This window comes from Thalassophryne amazonica, chromosome 12 (genome assembly GCF_902500255.1).
Source record: "Thalassophryne amazonica chromosome 12, fThaAma1.1, whole genome shotgun sequence".
NCBI classification, from domain to species: domain Eukaryota; kingdom Metazoa; phylum Chordata; class Actinopteri; order Batrachoidiformes; family Batrachoididae; genus Thalassophryne; species Thalassophryne amazonica.
Genome location: NC_047114.1, coordinates 97,484,984 through 97,504,936, shown reverse-complemented (window position 1 = coordinate 97,504,936; position 19,953 = coordinate 97,484,984). Strand labels below are relative to the sequence as shown.

Sequence of the window (19,953 nt, the reverse complement as noted above, 5' to 3'; positions counted from 1 at the left end):
TGCTGCACGTCAACGTAGGACGTCTCATTTTGGGAGGGGAAAAACAAAACAACATTTGATCGATTGCAGTTTATTGTTTGTATTACAACATTTGGAAAGGTGTGTCATTTGATTTAAACTGCGATTCGTTTTGAAGTTATTAATTCGGAGCAGACTCGACTCAGAGAGCGGTGCAGCGTTTGGAGCAATGGAACGGAGGATGATTCTTGTTTTCCCTCCAACAAGACAGGAGTCCCAGTTAGTCACTTTAATCCACACAAAAGTGACTCACTATGGACATATTTTAATGGTTTTGAAAGGGGATAAGAAGCAGAGTTGCCACTTCTTAAGAGGAGCAAAGCAAACATCCAGTGAAGCAGCAGATCAAACCACTGCTTCATTGTTTCAAGGTTCAAAGTAAATGACTCGTAGACTACTAAATTAGTTGTTGACGATTTCAATAGTTGACGTAGTCGTCACTAGTCGTTGGAGTCCTAGTGTTGGTATCAGCAGACATTCAAATTTAGGTATCTGGATCGGATCAAAAGTGAAAATTTGTGTGTCGGTGCATAGAAAACTCATAAAGCAAGCTGGAGGAGCACACTGTCCACACACACATGCAGTGACAAAATGGGTAAATGATTGGCAACAATATCTGACCCTAAAATGTGTTTATAAGGTCCTTCTTCTTTGTCTTTAGGCTGTTCCCGTTAGGGGCGCCACAGCAGATCAATCATTTCCATCTCACTCTGTCCTCTGTATCTTCCTCTGTCACACCAACCACCTGCATGTCCTCCCTCAGCACATCCATGAACCTCCTCGTTGGCCTCCCTCTTCTCCTCCTGCCTTGTGGCTCCATCCTCAGCATCCTTCTCCCTATATACCCTGGGTCCCTCCTCCTCACATGTACAAACCATCTCAATCTTGTCTCTCTGACTTTTGTCTCCAAACAGTCCCACCTGAGCTGTCCCTCTGATAAGTTTATTCCTAATCTTGTCCATTCTTGTCACTCCCAAAGAGAATCTCAACATCTTCAGCTCTGCCACCTGTCGTTGTTAGTGCCACCATCTCTAAGCCGTCCAACATAGCTGGTCTCACTACTGTCTTGTAAACTCTTGCTGATATTCTTCGGTCACAAATCACTCCTGCCACCTTTCTCCACCCACTCCACCCTGCCTGCACTCTCTTCTTCACCTCTCTACCACACTCTCCATTACTTTGAACAGTTGACCCTAAACATTTAAACTCATCTACTTTCACCACTTCTACTCCTTGTAACTGCACTATTCCACTGGGCTCCCTCTCATTCACACACATGAAAATTCAGTAAGGTATATCTTATATATTCTAAGGTGGAAATATGCCAGTATACAAACATATCTAAATATCTAAAAAGGAAGAGTAAAATAGGAGCGTAGAAAAGAGTAGAGTAGAGCCACTTAGGTGCCTGGTCTTGAAAACCAGGGATGGTAGGTGGAAAAGCCTTTTTATCCCATGGGAACTCTCCCTACCCATCCAAGCAGCTCAAGAAAAGGGTATATATATTATAATAAATAATAAGACATAAGAAGGATAAGACATCACAGGAGAAGATTATTATCAAACACAAAGGAACCAACTATTTTGTAAACTACGAAGAACGTTGCTAAGGCCGGCTAGATATGTACTCAGTCTTGCTTCTACTGACTTTCATTCCCCTTCTCTCCAAAGCATATCTCCACCTCGCCAGACTGGACTCAACTTGCTCTCTACTCTCACTACAGATCACAATGTCATCTGCAAACATCATAGACCATGGGGACTCCTGTCTGATCTCATCCGTCAACCTGTCCATCACCACTGCGAACAAGAAAGGACTCACAGCTGATCCTTGGTGTAATCCCACCTCCACCTTGAATGAGTGTCATTCCTACTGCGCATCTCACCACTGTCACACTATTCTTGTACATGTCCTGCACTACCCTAACATACTTCTCTGCCACTCCAGACTTCCTCATACAATACCACAGCTCTTCTCTTGGCACCCTATCATAAGCTTTTTCTAAGTCCACAAACACACAATGTAACTCTTTCTGGCCTTCTCTGTACTTCTCCAACAGTATTATCAGAACAAACATTGCATCTGTAGTGCTCTTTCTCGGCATGAAACCATACTGCTGCTCACAAAGCTTCACCTGTTTTCTAAGCGTAGCTTCTACTACTCTTTCCCATAACTTCATGCTGTGGCTGATCAGCTTTATGCCTCTGTAGTTACTGCAGCTCTGCACATCACCCTTGTTCTTGAAAATAGGAACTAGCACACTTTGTCTCCACTCCTCAGGCATCCTCTCACTTTTCAAGATTTTATTAAACAATCTGGTTAGAAACTCTACTGCCATCTCTCCTAGACATTTCCATGCCTCCATGGTAACATCATCTGGACCACCTGCCTTTCCACTCTTCATCCTCTTCATAGCAGCCCTCACGTCTTCCTTACTAATCTTTTGTACTTCGTGATTTACTCTCACCACATCATCCAGCCTTTTCTCTTGCTCATTTTCTTCATTCATCACCTCTTCAAAATATTCCCTCCACCTTCTCAGCACATTAACATGTGCAGCTTTTACCACCCTAACCTGCTGCACATCCTTTCCAGCTCTGTTCCTTTGTCTGGCCAATCGGTACAAGTCCTTTTCTCCTTCCTTACTATTCAACGTCTTGTACAACTCGCAATATGCCTTTTCCTTTGCTTTTGCCACTTCTCTTTTCGCCTCACGCTACATCTCCTTGTACTCCTGTCTACTTTCTTCATCTCTCTGACTATCCCAAAACTTTTTTTCCAACCTCTTTATCCTTATGCTTTCCTGGACCTCTTCATTCCACCCCCAAGTCTCCTTGTCTTCCTTCCACTGTCCGGATGTCTTCTTTCTCCATCTCACAACCTACCAGTGGAGCATATGCACTGATGATATTCATCACCCCTTCAATTTCCAACTTCACACTCATCACCCTGTCAGACACTCGCTTAACCTCCAACACACTTAACATACTCTTCCTTTAAAATGACCCCAACACCATTTCTCTTCCTGTCCTCACCATGGTACAACAACTTGTACCCACCGCCGACGCTCCTGTCCTTACTTCACTTCCACTTGGTCTCTTGCACACACAATATGTCTACCTTTCTCCTCTCCATCATATCAGATAGCTCTCTCCCTTTAGCAGTCATAGTTTTCTTCTTCTCCCGCTGTTTGTGGAAACGTTCTCCTCCTCTTCTTCGTCATCTTCACCCAGCAGTAGCCCAATTTCCACCAGTACCCTGTTGGGCAACAGCACCGGTGGCGGACATTGTTAACCTGGGCCGCGACTGATCTGGTATGGAAATTCGATTCTTAGTCTGCATAGTTGGGTTGGCTTGTTTTACGCCGGATGCCCTTCCTGACGCAACCCTCCTCATTTATCCGGGCTTGGGACCGGCACTCAGAATGTACTGGCTGCACACCCCATGTGGCTGAGTTATTTAAGGTCCAAAAAAAAAAAAAAAAAAAATTTAGTGATTAGCCTAAGAGTGAAAGGTTTGTGGGGGAAGATCAATCTAATGCAAAAAAAAAAAAAAAAAAAAAGGTAGAGACTGATGTTTCTTCTGTTCAAAATCATCAACGGAAGCAACTGAAAAAAAAGGGAAAAAAGCTCCATTTAAATGACCAGACTATCCAAGTGTGCATGAAGGTGTCATAGCACAAACACTGAACAATAACTACACGTGGGGAGGCTTGATATCTGCGTGGAACACAGACTGGGCAAAGGTGCATCCTCCTCCCCTGCTGTGGAGCAAATATGAGCCAACACAGATATTCTACAGTGGGCTTAACTTTTCTTCCTGGATGCTTTTAACTCCAGCTTCAGTGAACATTCTGCATGAGCTGCCCACAAGCAGCGCATATGAAAACACATCACCACCCTAAAAGGCACGTTGAGCACCTGCATCAGGTGTAAACACACTATAGAAATGCAGTCCATTTACCATTTAGCTTTTGTACTGAAGATCCTAATATATGCAACTAACAAGATGTACACAGATAAAAAACAAAAAATAACACCGCAACAAAAGTCCAATTATCCCTTGTAGGTATGAGATGGAATTATTTTTCCCTCACATACATCTTCATACAGTGAGGTACCACCGACATCTGAATTCCAACCAGTGTAGGAGGGTCTGCTAAGACTAATGGTCAGACAAATGTAGGCATTCCTGTATCCATTGGGGGGGGGGGGGACTTATTTGTAATCCACATTAGCTGTAAATTCACACAGAACCTAGTGTTCCATTCCAGTGCTCATTCAGCTGGTTTCGTGTCCCATCTACAAGTGAGACTATTTGCTTCTGCAAAGCATGCTGAGGGAGGACGTGCAGGCAGGCAGGCTATACAGACGGGTAGCTGACTGGACTGCTGGCAGGCTGCTTGTCTAAACAGCCCCAGTCGGTCATAGTACAGCCTTTGGCCCATAGATGGGCACTGTGCCACTAGCAGACAGTCAGTCAACAAGAAAGCGTGCCGCCGGCACCGTGCAGCAGCTCTCTGGGGACGAGATGTGTGAGCTGTCGTCCCTGCAGCTGTCAGACACAAAGGCAGGTGAAGAGAGCAGGGAGTGAAAGTCTTCACTTCAATCTGTCCATTATGTGGACAAGCTACTATGGGTCTTTGCAGGGGGCAACAGGAAGTGAGAAACCAAGTCTGTCAAGAGATCCATGTACAATTATTGTGACAATTTTCTTCTACCATAATGCAACACGTATGATCGGTTTGGCACCAAATGATAAAACCTCCTCCAGCATCCTGTAATGTCAGCATGTGATAACGTCAGCTCAAGCCATAAAAGCACAGAGCTCTAAAAGGGGGCATACTGCCCAAAATCCATTTTGAAACTTACATTTTACATTTAAACAGGGTTGGGACCTCAGGTTAAGCATCGTTCAACTCTGATGTTTGTCTCTGATGTGAGTCCAGTCTGCTTTAAGCAAAATTCACACCAACACCTTTCTGTCAGACTTGTGAGACATGACGCCCATTTCTCAGCTCCAGCTTTCCACGTTTAAATGCTGCTGTCAGTTTTATGGGAAAACAGAAACTGAAAAAAAAAAAATGTAAACATCTTAGACTGAAACACAAGGGGAAACCGGGGGACTGTGAATCAGTCTCGAAAGTGATTTACTAAGCCCCAGTATCAAGTGGATGACAAATACTACTTGAAGCTTATACATTTATTTTTCCATTAATTATTTCTATAATTTGTGTAGATAAACAACTGGTTTCATGTTTGAACAGAAATTTTTTTTTCAATAGACGGATCGGTGCAGGATCTGCAGTGATGCGGTCGCTGTATCGGACCGTCGTGGTGAAGAGAGAGCTGAGTAGGGGAGCAAAGCTCTCGATTTACCGATCGATCTACGTTCCGATCCTCACCTATGGTCATGAGATTTGGCTCATGACCGAAAGAACAAGATCGCGAGAACAAGTGGCCGGGATGAGTTTCCATCGCAGGGTGACTGGGCGCTACCTTAGAGATAGGGTGAGGAGCTCAGTCACTCGGGAGGAGCTCGGAGTTGAGCAGCTGCTGCTCCACGTCGAAAGGAGTCAGTTGAGGTGGCTCGGGCATCTTTTGTGTTTTTTTCATTATATTCTAAGTTGATTCACTGTGCCCTGGACACTGATTCACTGTGACCCGTGAATTAGTATCAAGGGGCACAGTGAATCAAATATTTTAAAATCAATTTTAAAAACCTGTAAATTACACATGGGGAGACATAAAAACAATAAAAAAATAAAAATAATAACACAGCCTTATAAACAATAGCTTGCTTTATCAAATCCACAATAGAATGACCTAAACCAATGCATAATGTGTTTATGCTCCCACAAAACAACATTTCTGATCCACTGTGCCCCGGCTTCCCCTACGCAAGATCAAATCCAGTGATATTTAAATATGGATTTATTGCAGGTATGAGAACAGCATCTGTTTAGGGGCCTAGGGGTCGAAGACCCCAGAACCTCCTAGAATTTGAGCATTTTTGAGTAATTTTGAGGGCAATCCTGTGTTAAGGTTATGATTTTCACTGGTGTGAAGTGGTGTGAAGCCTCCGCCGAGCAAGCAGTATTCTTGCAGGATGGAACACACCCCTCACATCACCTTTTTTTTGCTTACATCTGGCAGGCGTTATCGGGCCTTTAAAGCCCATACCACAAGGCTGAAAAACAGCTTCTTTCCTCGAGCTGTTACAGATCTGAACAGACACGCCCAAGCTTCAGTTGGAACAATTGCATTATTCTAATTAAAACAAGGACGGTCATGTGCAATAATTGTTTTTAATTATTTTTAATTTTAGGTATATTTATTAGTTTTTATGCTATTTAAAGGGTTTTATTAAGTTGGGTATTTTTACTGTTAATTGATGTTTTAGAGGGATACGTGCAATATGGGACATGTGCAGCATGGGATAAGTGTAATATGGGATAATGACAATGTGGGATTAGTGCAATATGAGTTATGTTTGTCTCTGAGCTTCCCCCCCCAATCTCCTGATGTTTTTTCAATATTTATTGAAGTATGTGTATGGGTGAGTGTGTTTGAGGGTGGTCATTGTTTTTGAGGATGCACAAGCAAATTTCGTTGTGTTGATCGCTGTGCAATGACAAAGGTGATTCTGAAATTGTGCTGTGAACACTGTCTTTTTTTGGATTCTATGTTAACATTTTGGATTCTGTGTTAAGGCGTCATGAAGCTATCTGTAGCTTCATGGTGCTATCTGTAGCTTCATGACGTTGGGTCATGATTACTAAGGAAATAAGACGGTCACAAATTTTTTAATGTCCTTCTAAAGCAAAACCATTATGACAAACACTGCTCAGCCCCCAAAAATATGATATAATAGACACCCGAATCGAGGTTAGCTTATTAGCTGGAAGACTAGTGAGGGAAGCCACCAAAACACTTGGACAACCAGATAACTCTGGAGTTAAAGGCTTCTGTGGCATGCCAAACGGCCCATAGTGCAATGTTGATCTGCTGCATCACCAATTATGCAGCTTCATGAGGAGGTGGTACATCAGAGGATTTTCTTAAAGAACATGCAAAATTTCAACTGCAGTTTGCCTGAAACCACGCAGGAAACCAGATCAGAGATTTAATTTGTTTTCCTCTTTTACAAACCAGCGCCACTCCAACATGAAGCTGTGATTGGGAAAGCCACAGGCAAAGGTTATATCATTCCCATTTTCTCCAGCCACATCCACAGAAGCCTATAATTCTTTCACAACCGTCGTCTGTGTCTTGGTGACTTCCCTCGTTTCCTTCCAGCATGGCATTTTTGAGAACTACATACTTAACATGAGTTTACTACAAAACCATACTGTTTATATTTGTTAATGACTGATGTCCAGGACTTGCAAATGCTCATGCATTCATCTCCTGACTTTTCTTAACATTGGGGTCACAGACAAAAAGCCACTTACCGGCCCATCCTCTACCTGTTCCTGAAATCTGAAGGTAAGTGTTCCTGCAGTTTGGGAAACAGGCCCTGTGCTCACACACTATCCTGAATAAACTTGTGAAGAACATTGGTATCAGATTGGAAAAGACCACAATATCATGGATCAGTAGATACAAATCATTCCATCCTCTGTAACAGAGAAATTCAGTATTGTGTAATTTCTTCAGATTAGGATTTGTGTCAACATTTCTCTGCCTTCATGTTAACTGCCTGCAGCACTGCACACGGGCCAGACTCAGGAACTCACTCTGAACTGTCACAGCATCAGGCTGACTGCATACAGATTTACAGACAACACCGACTAACCCACAGAACCATTCCTGGCAGAACAAAGCAGCCACACCATGTGGCCACAACAGAACAAACAGGCTTCATTAAAGCGTCACTCTTCATAAAAACTAGAGGAGGCACCACACTGCAGCGTACCTGACAACAGAAAAGTACACTTGCTTTTGGACTGCAAGTAATATTTCACAGGACAAGAAGCATTTAGCCACAAGTTCTGCCTCTATCCGATTAGTATTTAAATTCAAAATCTAAACATAAGGCAATGCTACAATACCCACGGCCGTATGAATATTGTCTTCTTTATAACTTGCAGTTTCTTAATTGGTGTATATATATATATATATATATATATATATATAATATATATATACACACACACACACACACACACACACACACACACACACACACATATATACACACACACACACTTACTGTCACTAGTGCAGTCCCGTAGGAAGTTTGTATTCCTATAGAAAATTGGGAGCTTAAGTAGATTTTTTCCACGGATAGTCGTATGAGCCAAGCCGCCTTCTTGCTTAGTGTTATTATGTGTCATCAGGCATTAGATTAAATGGTAACAGACTCAAACTTGGATTAAAGTGATCTGAAAATGCACTTTAGTGCAGTGTTCAGGTGCACCAACAAGCTGACAAAGGATTGTGGCGTGAGCTTTCATAAGTGAGTATTATATGTAATGATGCGGGGAAATGACTAAAATTTCTGAAAAAAGTTAGAAAATGATTTTTTTGTGTTGATCTGTATTCTGTGAAGCAGTGACTTCAGTTGTACTGCCTGAATGCTTTGTGGTGATAAATATCGCACCATTCGTTTAGCGATTCAATTATAAGTCTCACTTTCATAAGTCTCAGTTTATCCCTTTTTAATTAGCCTCAGGTATTTTTTCTTCACAACAGGTTTTCTATCCTCAGATATTCTGTAAGAACAAATTCATAGAATGGAGATGTTTTTCTCTCAATTAACACTATATTCTGCTACTAAGAACACACACGAGTGAGATTAATTTCTCTATGATATACTCCATATTCCAATGTAGTGCTTTCAGATTTCTTTCAACTTTGTCCAGAAACTGAATAAATTTAAAGGAGTGAAAGTAAGCCGGAACATAGCGGTATGCCGTAGAATCGGCACCTCGCTGAGAAGAGCGGACTGGAGGGTGAAAAGGGGGCCATCTGCGCTCTGGACTCCAAGCGCGCACTCGCTGACCCTCCCCCCACACACACACGGCTCGGCTCCCAAGCGTGCACGCGCGCACACACACAAAAGAGGGGAAAACTTCAGTCCAACAAAACTGTCCGGTGTGGCTGTTTCGTTTTATTTGAAATTTTCACAGAGAAGCGCTACATAAAAGAGGCGCAGCAGGTGGGTTATGAGCAGTGTTTAATATTAATATCTTTAATATGATACGAACACACAAAGCTCTTACTTTCACCCCTGATTATTTCCCATCTTTAACTTAACTTCATACTGACATTAATTCAGGATCAGACTAGTATCTGGTGTCATGGCAGACATACTGTTTAAGTATGATTCTGTTTGATAAAATGATGGTATTATTTTCCATCTTGACAAAGATAATGACTTCAGTGGTCAGGATAGTATAAACAAAATTCATAACTCCAGGTCAACTCTTCACAACATCTGGGCTGGGACTAACAAATTAATTCAAGTCTATTATATAAATAGTCTGATCCTCTATATGTTTTGACAAATGGACAGGAGAGAGCATATCTCACCCATATTGGCTTCTCTTCATTGGCTTCCTGTTAATTCTAGAATAGAATTTAAAATTCTTCTTCTTACTTATAAGGTTTTGAATAATCAGGTCCCATCTTATCTTAGGGACGTCATAGTACCATATCACCCCAATAGAGCGCTTCACTCTCAGACTGCAGGCTTACTTGTAGTTCCTAGGGTTTGTAAGAGTAGAATGGGAGGCAGAGCCTTCAGCTTTCAGGCTCCTCTCCTGTGGAACCAGCTCCCAATTCGGATCAGGGAGACAGACACCCTCTCTACTTTTAAGATTAGGCTTAAAACTTTCCTTTTTGCTAAAGCTTATAGTTAGGGCTGGAACAGGTGACCCTGAACCATCCCTTAGTTATGCTGCTATAGACTTAGACTGCTGGGGGGTTCCCATGATGCACTGAGTGTTTCTCTTTTTGCTCTGTATGCACCACTCTGCATTTAATCATTAGTGATTGATCTCTGCTCCCCTCCACAGCATGTCTTTTTCCTGGTTCTTTCCCTCAGCCCCAACCAGTCCCAGCAGAAGACTGCCCCTCCCTGAGCCTGGTTCTGTTGGAGGTTTCTTCCTGTTAAAAGGGAGTTTTTCCCTTCCCACTGTCGCCAAGTGCTTGCTCACAGCAGGTCGTTTTGACCGTTGGGGTTTTTCCGTAATTATTGTATGGCTTTGCCTTACAATATAAAGCGCCTTGGGGCAACTGTTTGTTGTGATTTGGCGCTATATAAATAAAATTGATTTGATTTGGTGGCTGTACAAATGTGGGACTGAGTTTGAATAAATATAACAGCACGGAAAATGCAGATTTATCATGACACTATTGAAAACATTGATCATACCCATTGATTTCCATTTATGCCTGGTTGTTAGATGCTACCCAAAATGGTAGCGTGCTGGCAACAGCCAGGAAATGAGCGGATCGCCCTGGTTCAATAGAAATCAATGGTTGTGCGTCAGAGTGCTTCTTTGTGCCACCAACGAAAATCTGTGCTTTTATCTTCATGATCTTTCAACACATAAGCCTCAGCTGAAAGCAGACTCATTCTGTTTCTACAAGGGCTAAGAAAGAATCCAAACATGATCATCATCATTATGGCTGATCACCTGAAATAGTCTCTGCCAGTATTTTTATTTTAATGTCAGTGGTGGAGTGCACATGCCCATTTTAAATTATTATTCTGACAAGTGCAAAGTGTATTAGTGCAACACAAACAGTGTGCACAAGCATCATGATGAGGGCAACATAAAAGGCTGAAGGAAGCTACATGTGTGAGTTTGACTTTTTTTTTTTTGCTGGGGTGATAATCAAACAAGTCTGTCTGAAGGCACACTTACACGGGCAGTTTCAGCATATGACCATTTGGGGTGGTTAGAATTCAGAATGAGAGCCACACAGGTGCAAATAAGCCTAAAGCCCCTTTCACACCGGGGCTGCTCCCGGTTGCACCGTGCGACGCCGCGTGGAAGCAACTCGGTGCCGAGTATGCAGCTCGGCGCCACAACAGCGCGAGGGGTGCAAAGGAGGAAGCAAGTCGGGCGCCGAAAAATTAAACCGGTTTAATTTTTTTGGCGTCCTCTGCTCGACGCAGAAAGGAAGTGGTTCCAGCGCAAGTGGGGGCAAAGAGGCGTTACCCGGCGTGACTCGAAGCCACAACCTCGAAAGACCGCGCTACTCAGCGCCATTTCGTGATCGCACATTGCTGCATTGTTCAGCTGTATAAAAACGTTGGATTGTGCGTGTAGTACACCGTTATTGATTTTTGTCCCACTGGACTGTATTGTTTTGGAACTTTTATCCCGCCAGAGGCTGCTGCAGTATTTTTAACTCGCTGGAGTTTCCTCTGCTGCAGTTTTTTTTTTTTTTTTTTGCCTCCTTCTGTGTTCCTCTTCTTCTCTCAAGTGCTCTGATTCTGCCATGGCATCAACTAATGCTCTCAGGGCATTCAGATGCTGCAGAAGTGCAGCTTTTACATGAGGACTATAAAACGACATGATCTGTTTCTGTAAAAACAGTTCACCACTTCCAAGGGCAGCGTGGTGTGTGTACTGTGTTCCGAAAATAGACTGGATGAGAGGCAGAAAATGAGGCTATTTAAAGTTTAGAGTGAGGGGGAGCACCTGGCAGCAAAACTCGCAGAGCAACGAGACATCATCGGGTGCAAGCCGACACAGTAATTAACCGGCAATTAACTCCAAACAGTGCGGTTTTTCGGTGTCGTCATGGTGCAATAGGGAGCAACTGGGAGCAGCCCCGGTGTGAAAGGGGCTTAAGCTGTTAAAGAACTAAATTATGGATCATTAAAAATACTTTGATTTAAATAGTACCAAGTAACAACACAATAGAAAAAAGAAACCGTGTACAGAGAAAAAAAAATGCAGCAAGATGCATTATTTTACAATTGAATCACAGCCATCTGAACTGTTATCAAATTCATTACCTGCTGCAGGTTTTTTTTTTTATTTTTTTTTTTAGGTACGCTTCAGCTGCATTGTTTTTATGACACACCATCAATTAGGGACAGCTAAAACATGAAGAAAATAAATCAAACAAATATTTTGGGCAGTTGTTTGTTTCTGGAAACAAACAACTGTATCTGGCAACATGCTCCCACAATATTAGGCCAAGAGCATATTTTGAGAGCATTTTACACTCATCTTTGACACTGCTAACATTTTTAAATTCGAAATGGTTTGAGTGCATTTTGCGTTAACCCGCAAATTATTTTGACCCGACATGGATTTTTCTGGCAATGGAAACTACAAAAAAAAAAAAAAAAAAAAATCTTTCACCCTGCCACTTTTTTTTCCTGAGTTCTGCAGGACAATAACATTTTTGATTATGTTGTGATTATCTTTGACTTTCACTAAACCTACTACTCTTTCAACACTGGATTTCTTCTGTGCAAAAAGCAACAAGACAAGTTCCTCCTATGCTGCAGAAAGTCCACAACAGGTGTCACTCTGTATTTTGAGAACAAGCACAGCGATGCAACCAATTTTTTTTTTTTTTTATCATATTCTTCTGACATTTTCTACTTTAAGATTAGGCTTAAAACTTTCCTTTTTGCTAAAGCTTATAGTTAGGGCGGATCAGGTGACCCTGAACCATCCCTTAGTTATTGTGCTATAGACGTAGAACGCTGGGGGGTTCCCATGATGCACTGTTCTTTCTCTTTTTGTTTCTGTATGCACCACTCTGCATTAATCATTAGTGATCGATCTCTGCTCCCCTCCACAGCATGTCTTTTTCCTGGTTCTCTCCCTCAGCCCCAACCAGTCACAGCAGAAGACTGCCCCTCCCTGAGCCTGGTTCTGCTGATGGTTTCTTCCTGTTAAAAGGGAGTTTTTCCTTCCCACTGTAGCCAAGTGCTTGCTCACAGGGGGTCGTTTTCACCGTTGGGGTTTTACATAATTATTGTATGGCCTTGCCTTTCAATATAAAGCGCCTTGGGGCAACTGTTTGTTGTGATTTGGCGCTATATAAAAAAAAAAATTGATTGATTGATTGATTTGCTCCCCCAATGACATCTAATGGATTTTTATTTTCCTCTAGAAAGCTGAAATACAGCCATCAACAGCAACTTTCATTTCTCATTTAACTCAAATTGAGGTGACAGAGTTTTGTTTTCCTAGGGTTTTTGACAAGCCCAGCACACATGCCTGCCCTCATGACCACACTACCCAGACACCACAGAAAAATCCTCAATGAGGGCCAGAAAGCTGATTCAGGCAACTGTCATTTTCACAATATGCTACTACTGACTGTGTCCCAGTGACCTGAGCCACATTCCAAAGCAGCAATGTCACTCTGTGAGAACCTGGTGGCCTTCCAGAATGTGTGACACTTCCTCAGTGTACGTGAAAGAAGTGTCTGCCAAAGAGGAACGTGCACATGCACGTACACACACCCACGCTGACCTCACTTTCACCCAAATACAAACAAGAGAAACTGTCTGGCTCAAAACAAGCTGCATGTGCTGAGGTGATTCCAGACCCATCTTGCTGGTATTCAGTTAGATTACACAGCCAGTAAATTATACAATCACTCATACTGATGGCAATGGAGCTCTACTGCCTTTTCAAACACCAATGGAAGCCATTTCCTGCAACTTCACCTTTACATCTTAGCTAAATTGCAAACTAAGGCCTTGTTTACATGGAAACGGATACAATCCTTGTATTTGTAGTTTTCAGAAAGTGTTCTGTAAACACGGCACAGTATCAAGAAATATCTCCATTCCATAAATTGTAGTATATATATGCCAGGCCTGTATGTGGTGCTGTAATGCCCCCACAACAAAAACAGAGATGATGAAATGGGGCATGTGCATAACCACTGTTACACACAATAATGAATTATGAGTGCAATGTAAGAATATTTCAAGAGATATTCCATTCAACTTGATTTGAATGGAATATCATGAAATTTCTTACAATCGCATGAAAGAAAAAAAAATCATTATTTTATATAACGCTTAATCCTGCCAATGTAGTCTGTACCCGATGTCATGCATTACCTTAGACCACTTCGCGTACAGACTATCATCTTGCCTTCCTCAGTCCAGTGAAAAATTCGACAGTGCTTGTACTTCAGGTAGAGACGTCCCGGCAAATATTGCATGCCCCCAGACAACTTATGGCGTACTCAATTTGGTTTTTTGTGTTACAATAAAGAGCATATCAATAAAACAAACCCTGTCATGTTTGTTTTTCAACTAAGTACCATCACTGCTAGTGTGAGCGTGCGTGGTGGTGGCACAGTGCAATGGTACAAAACATATGGAACCAAATTTGCACGGTCAATGGAACACGACAGCAAATGGGACGAATGATCCATATCATGACATACAAACCACCAATCAAATGGCAAAGCTCTATTTCGACATTCTATAAAAGCAGCTATTCAATGTAGCAGCAAAAGCGAGAACTTTAAAGAAGCAGCACACCGAAGAAAATAAAGCTTTTGAAGAGAGAGTTCACACTGATCATCTATAATAGACTTATTGTGTATTGGTATACTTTTTTAAAAACACACAACAGTGTTGGTTTGCCTTGCAGACAAAGCGAAAAGACGTACTGTAACTAGTCAAAAAATAAAAACGATGCCTTTATCATGCAAGTTTTTTGTTTTTTTTTATTAATCGGAGTCTATTGGCATTTTCATCTATACCATCAAGATGGTGCACAGCAGATTTATCAATGCAGCTTTTGACGAAAACCTAGGATAAGTGTACCCATTAAGCCCATGCACCCCTTAAGTCCACTTTCAACTTCAATGTTAATTTACAAAAAAAGGAAAATAGATATTTTGCCATCCATTACTTCATCCAATCAAATGGTTTGTTACTTCTATGACATTTTTTATTGCATACAAATCACATTTTCCCCATTGTTGAGCTAGTTCCACACAAAAGTATATAGTCTTGGGTCCCCTGACTAAAGGACACCCAAAAACCTTGGTGTTTTGGGACATGTCAGAGTTCATCCATTTTCAACAAATTTCAGCCACATTTTTAGTAAGTCAAATAAGAGGTAAATGTACTAATTTTGATTCAGATAAATATTATTTTGCCAAATTATAATTTCTCAGTGAATGCTACTCTGCCATAAGAACTAAGATTGTCAGCTACACATATTAAGCATTTTGTTATTCATTTAACATTGATATTTAGATAAATGCATCATAAATTGTTCTGCGGAGCTGATTAATTTCATAAATTAACTTTTTTTTTTTTTTAATACAGGTGGCCTTTAATGGTACATCCCATCAAAATGCATGCCAACTACAGCGAGAACATTCAATGACAAAAACTTTATATTTCTGAATGTGTGCACAGTAGTAATTGCTGTAATGTTGATGCAAACTATATTTAGGCTCTATGCATAGTTTTGTGAGCATTTTGAAAGGAAAGCAATGTCTTTTTTTAAGCATTACTCACAGTGGAGCCACTTAAGCCCAACGTGCTCCATTTCAATCAATCAATTCAATCAATTTTTTTTTTTATATAGCGCCAAATCACAACAAACAGTTGCCCCAAGGCGCTTTATATTGAAAGGCAAGGCCATACAATAATTATGTAAAACCCCAACTGTCAAAACGACCCCCTGTGAGCAAGCACTTGGCTACAGTGGGAAGGAAAAACTCCCTTTTAACAGGAAGAAACCTTCAGCAGAACCAGGCTCAGGGAGGGGCAGTCTTCTGCTGTGACTGGTTGGGGCTGAGGGAGAGAACCAGGAAAAAGACATGCTGTGGAGGGGAGCAGAGATCGATCACTAATGATTAAATGCAGAGTGGTGCATACAGAGCAAAAAGAGAAAGAAACAGTGCATCATGGGAACCCCCCAGCAGTGTAAGTCTATAGCAGCATAACTAAGGGATGGTTCAGGGTCACCTGATCCAGCCCTAACTATAAGCTTTAGCAAAAAGGAAAGTTTTAAGCCTAATCTTAAAAGTAGAGAGGGTGTCTGTCTCCCTGATCTGAATTGGGAGCTGGTTCCACAGGAGAGGAGCCTGAAAGCTGAAGGCTCTGCCTCCCATTCTACTCTTACAAACCCTAGGAACTACAAGTAAGCATGCAGTCTGAGAGCGAAGCGCTCTATTGGGGTGATATGGTACTACGAGGTCCCTAAGATAAGATGGGACCTGATTATTCAAAACCTTATAAGTAAGAAGAAGAATTTTAAATTCTATTCTAGAATTAACAGGAAGCCAATGAAGAGAGGCCAATATGGGTGAGATATGCTCTCTCCTTCTAGTCCCCGTTAGTACTCTAGCTGCAGCATTTTGAATTAACTGAAGGCTTTTTAGGGAACGTTTAGGACAACCTGATAATAATGAATTACAATAGTCCAGCCTAGAGGAAATAAATGCATGAATTAGTTTTTCAGCATCACTCTGAGACAAGACCTTTCTAATTTTAGAGATATTGCGTAAATGCAAAAAAGCAGTCCTACATATTTGTTTAATATGCGCTTTGAATGACATATCCTGATCAAAAACGACTCCAAGATTTCTCACAGTATTACTAGAGGTCAGGGTAATGCCATCCAGAGTAAGGATCTGGTTAGACACCATGTTTCTAAGATTTGTGGGGCCAAGTACAATAACTTCAGTTTTATCTGAGTTTAAAAGCAGGAAATTAGAGGTCATCCATGTCTTTATGTCTGTAAGACAATCCTGCAGTTTAGCTAATTGGTGTGTGTCCTCTGGCTTCATGGATAGATAAAGCTGGGTATCATCTGCGTAACAATGAAAATTTAAGCAATACCGTCTAATAATACTGCCTAAGGGAAGCATGTATAAAGTGAATAAAATTGGTCCTAGCACAGAACCTTGTGGAACTCCATAATTAACTTTAGTCTGTGAAGAAGATTCCCCATTTACATGAAGAAATTGTAATCTATTAGACAAATATGATTCAAACCACCGCAGTGCAGTGCCTTTAATACCTATGGCATGCTCTAATCTCTTTAATAAAATTTTATGGTCAACAGTATCAAAAGCAGCACTGAGGTCTAACAGAACAAGCACAGAGATGAGTCCACTGTCCGAGGCCATAAGAAGATCATTTGTAACCTTCACTAATGCTGTTTCTGTACTATGATGAATTCTAAAACCTGACTGAAACTCTTCAAATAGATCATTCCTCTGCAGATGATCAGTTAGCTGTTTTACAACTACCCTTTCAAGAATTTTTGAGAGAAAAGGAAGGTTGGAGATTGGCCTATAATTAGCTAATTTAATTTAATTTAAGCCCACCTCATGTATTTCAATTGAGAATTATATTTTTATGCATTAATTATTGCATTAAACATGTTTATTTTACCAATAAATTATGTTATGGGCTTATTTGGCACACACAAGGGCTTAAATGGTACCATGGTACCAATTTAAAAAAGCAGTCAGACAGTCCTAAAAGCGTGGCACCACTATTTGAGAAGGACTGCGTAAGGGTGACGTTGCCTTGCCAGCGGAGGAAGAGGAAAATGTGTCACTCTGGGGGACCGCTAAATCTTTTCTGATTACGTTCAAATTTGGTCTGCACCTATAAAACCCCAAGTGGAACAAAAACAACATGTGGCCCCGAAGTCTCTCACCTCTAATTTTTCACTATATAACATGAACAGCCCTAGTCCACGCTGATCATCTGAAATAGACTTACTGCACATTTAAAGTGAAACTGACTCCAAATATGACTAAATAAAGTACTTTTATTTATTTTCAGAAATGTGCTCTGTTCTCAAAACAGTACATGCAAACGGCACTCTCCTTTGCAGAGGTACAGCGGGATGCGCTGCCTCGTCAGGGCTCGTAACATCAGATCTTACAAGTTCAGAGTCCGATGTATGTGCTCCCCCCAAAATTGCCAGTACTCACAAATTTACTTAAACATCCCTTGTTTCAGCTTTCAAAAGTGACAGCGAGACAGAGTGAGGGAGAGACAGCACTTCATGTACTGTTTTGAGAGTGCATTTCCGAAAAATAAAAGTCCTTCATTTAGTCATTTTGCTGGAATCAGTTTGGGTAAATCGTTGCACCTCTCCCAGAGCCCAGTTTTTCCACAGGCTGTGCTCATGTTCATATGCAGCCTGACTGACACCGGGAAAGATCCAAAATTTGACGTGAAAAAAAAAAATTATTTACCCAGGAAAACAGAAAGGGACACACTAAATTTTACAATCTGCATGGCGGCGCAGCAACATTGTACCATTGCTTAATGAGAGCCCTGGACTTTTGATGTTGCTTAAAAACGCAAAAGTACTTTTTATCCGATTACTCGTGAAGTCCAGAAAGTCCAGAAAGATAGAATACTCGATTACTAAAATAATCATGAGCTGCAGCCCTATAATCAAGGTCCATAACTGAGACCAACTCAAACGATATGATAATATATGCATTACCAACCCATAAGCCGTGGTCACAACCCGCCATACTTGCACGTGCGTGCAGTCTACTTGCAAAAACGTGGGCTAAATTTGGAGATTCATACGTCGTAAGTACTGCCTCAGTACAAATTTAGGAGCACGCAGACGTAGAGGTTTTAGTGCATGCAGAACTTTCGCTGCGGTCAGGCTGCGGATTCACCAGCAGTACAGATGACGCACGTTGTGAGTACTGCCTCAGTACGGATTCAAAGCAGCACATTTTCATTCAATTACTATTGAAATAACCAAATCCGTACGGAGGCAGTAGGCTACTCACCACATACTATTAGGGATGGGTATCGAGAACCGGTTCCTTTCAGGTATCGTTATGAAATTATTCGATCCACAGACATCAATAACCTTTTTACTTAATGATTCCCTTATCGGTCCTTCAGAGTGGCTGTTGTTTTTGGGGGTGTTTGTCAAGAAAATTGTAATTTCTCTACATTGATTACAGACCCTGCAGCGGGTCTGTAATCAACTTTTCTGCAGCGCGGCTTTGCTCTGAACCTTGAACCAATCGAAGCAGTGCTTCGATCATTGCTTCGTTGATTAATTTTTTCTTTCGCTTTCCCCCGCTAAAACCCTAAAGAGCATATGGCTGTGAGTATTATTTACCTTATTTATGTTAAACCGACTTGTTATGGTCCTCTGAAACAGTTAATAGATGTATTTTATAACTTAAAAACGGGACCGATGCTAACACGTTAGCATGTCTATGGCATTTTCAATGTTAATAGCAAGCATAACAATAGTAGTAATAATAACTAATCTAATGATTACATACAATTTTGAGAAAGACAAAAAGAACCTGAATAAAAACAACAGAAAATATAAAACCAACTAACAATGAACATACATAAACACATACATACACACAGACAGAAATAAATGTTTCCTGTGAACACCTAGTGAATACACCTCCATTTCATCCCTGTCTTATTTAAGTTTAATGACAGTTTGTTTCGGTCAAACCATATTTTCAATGTGTTAATTTCTTCAGTGATTTCCTCCAGAACTATCTGCCAAGCTAGAAAACTGCTGCATCCTAGTAAGAGCAGAATACTACTGGAATGAATGTGAATAAGTTGTTTTTTTTTTCTCACCTAAATGGATGCTGCACTCACTGCAGTTTATTGTCTGGAATAGTCCCAGACTGCATTTCAGAGCTTGTAGAATTCAAACATTTTCGTGCGGGTGGTGTTGGGGGGTAATTTGGGGTTTCAGCTTTTTTTGTTTTTCCACCACTTTCATCCCTGAATATGTGAAATCGTGAGTCACTTTTGTGCGAATTAAAGTTACTAACTGGGACTCCTGTCTTGCTGCGAGAAAGAAACGAGAATCGCCCTCCATTCTGTTCACACAGCTCCAAATGTGGCGCAGCTCTCTACCGAGTCAAGTTAGAATGATAGAATCCAGTCGGAATTAATAACTTCAAAGCAAAACGCCATTTTGTTTATTTTTATTT

The 19,953-nt window shown here is 41.2% G+C and overlaps 1 protein-coding gene across 3 annotated transcripts in view; it reads right to left on the bottom strand.

The window, feature by feature from the left end:
* Positions 1-19,953, bottom strand: part of epc1b (enhancer of polycomb homolog 1 (Drosophila) b) — a 90,871-nt gene that overhangs the window by 35,151 nt on the left and 35,767 nt on the right. The gene's annotated exons all lie outside the window — the stretch shown is intronic.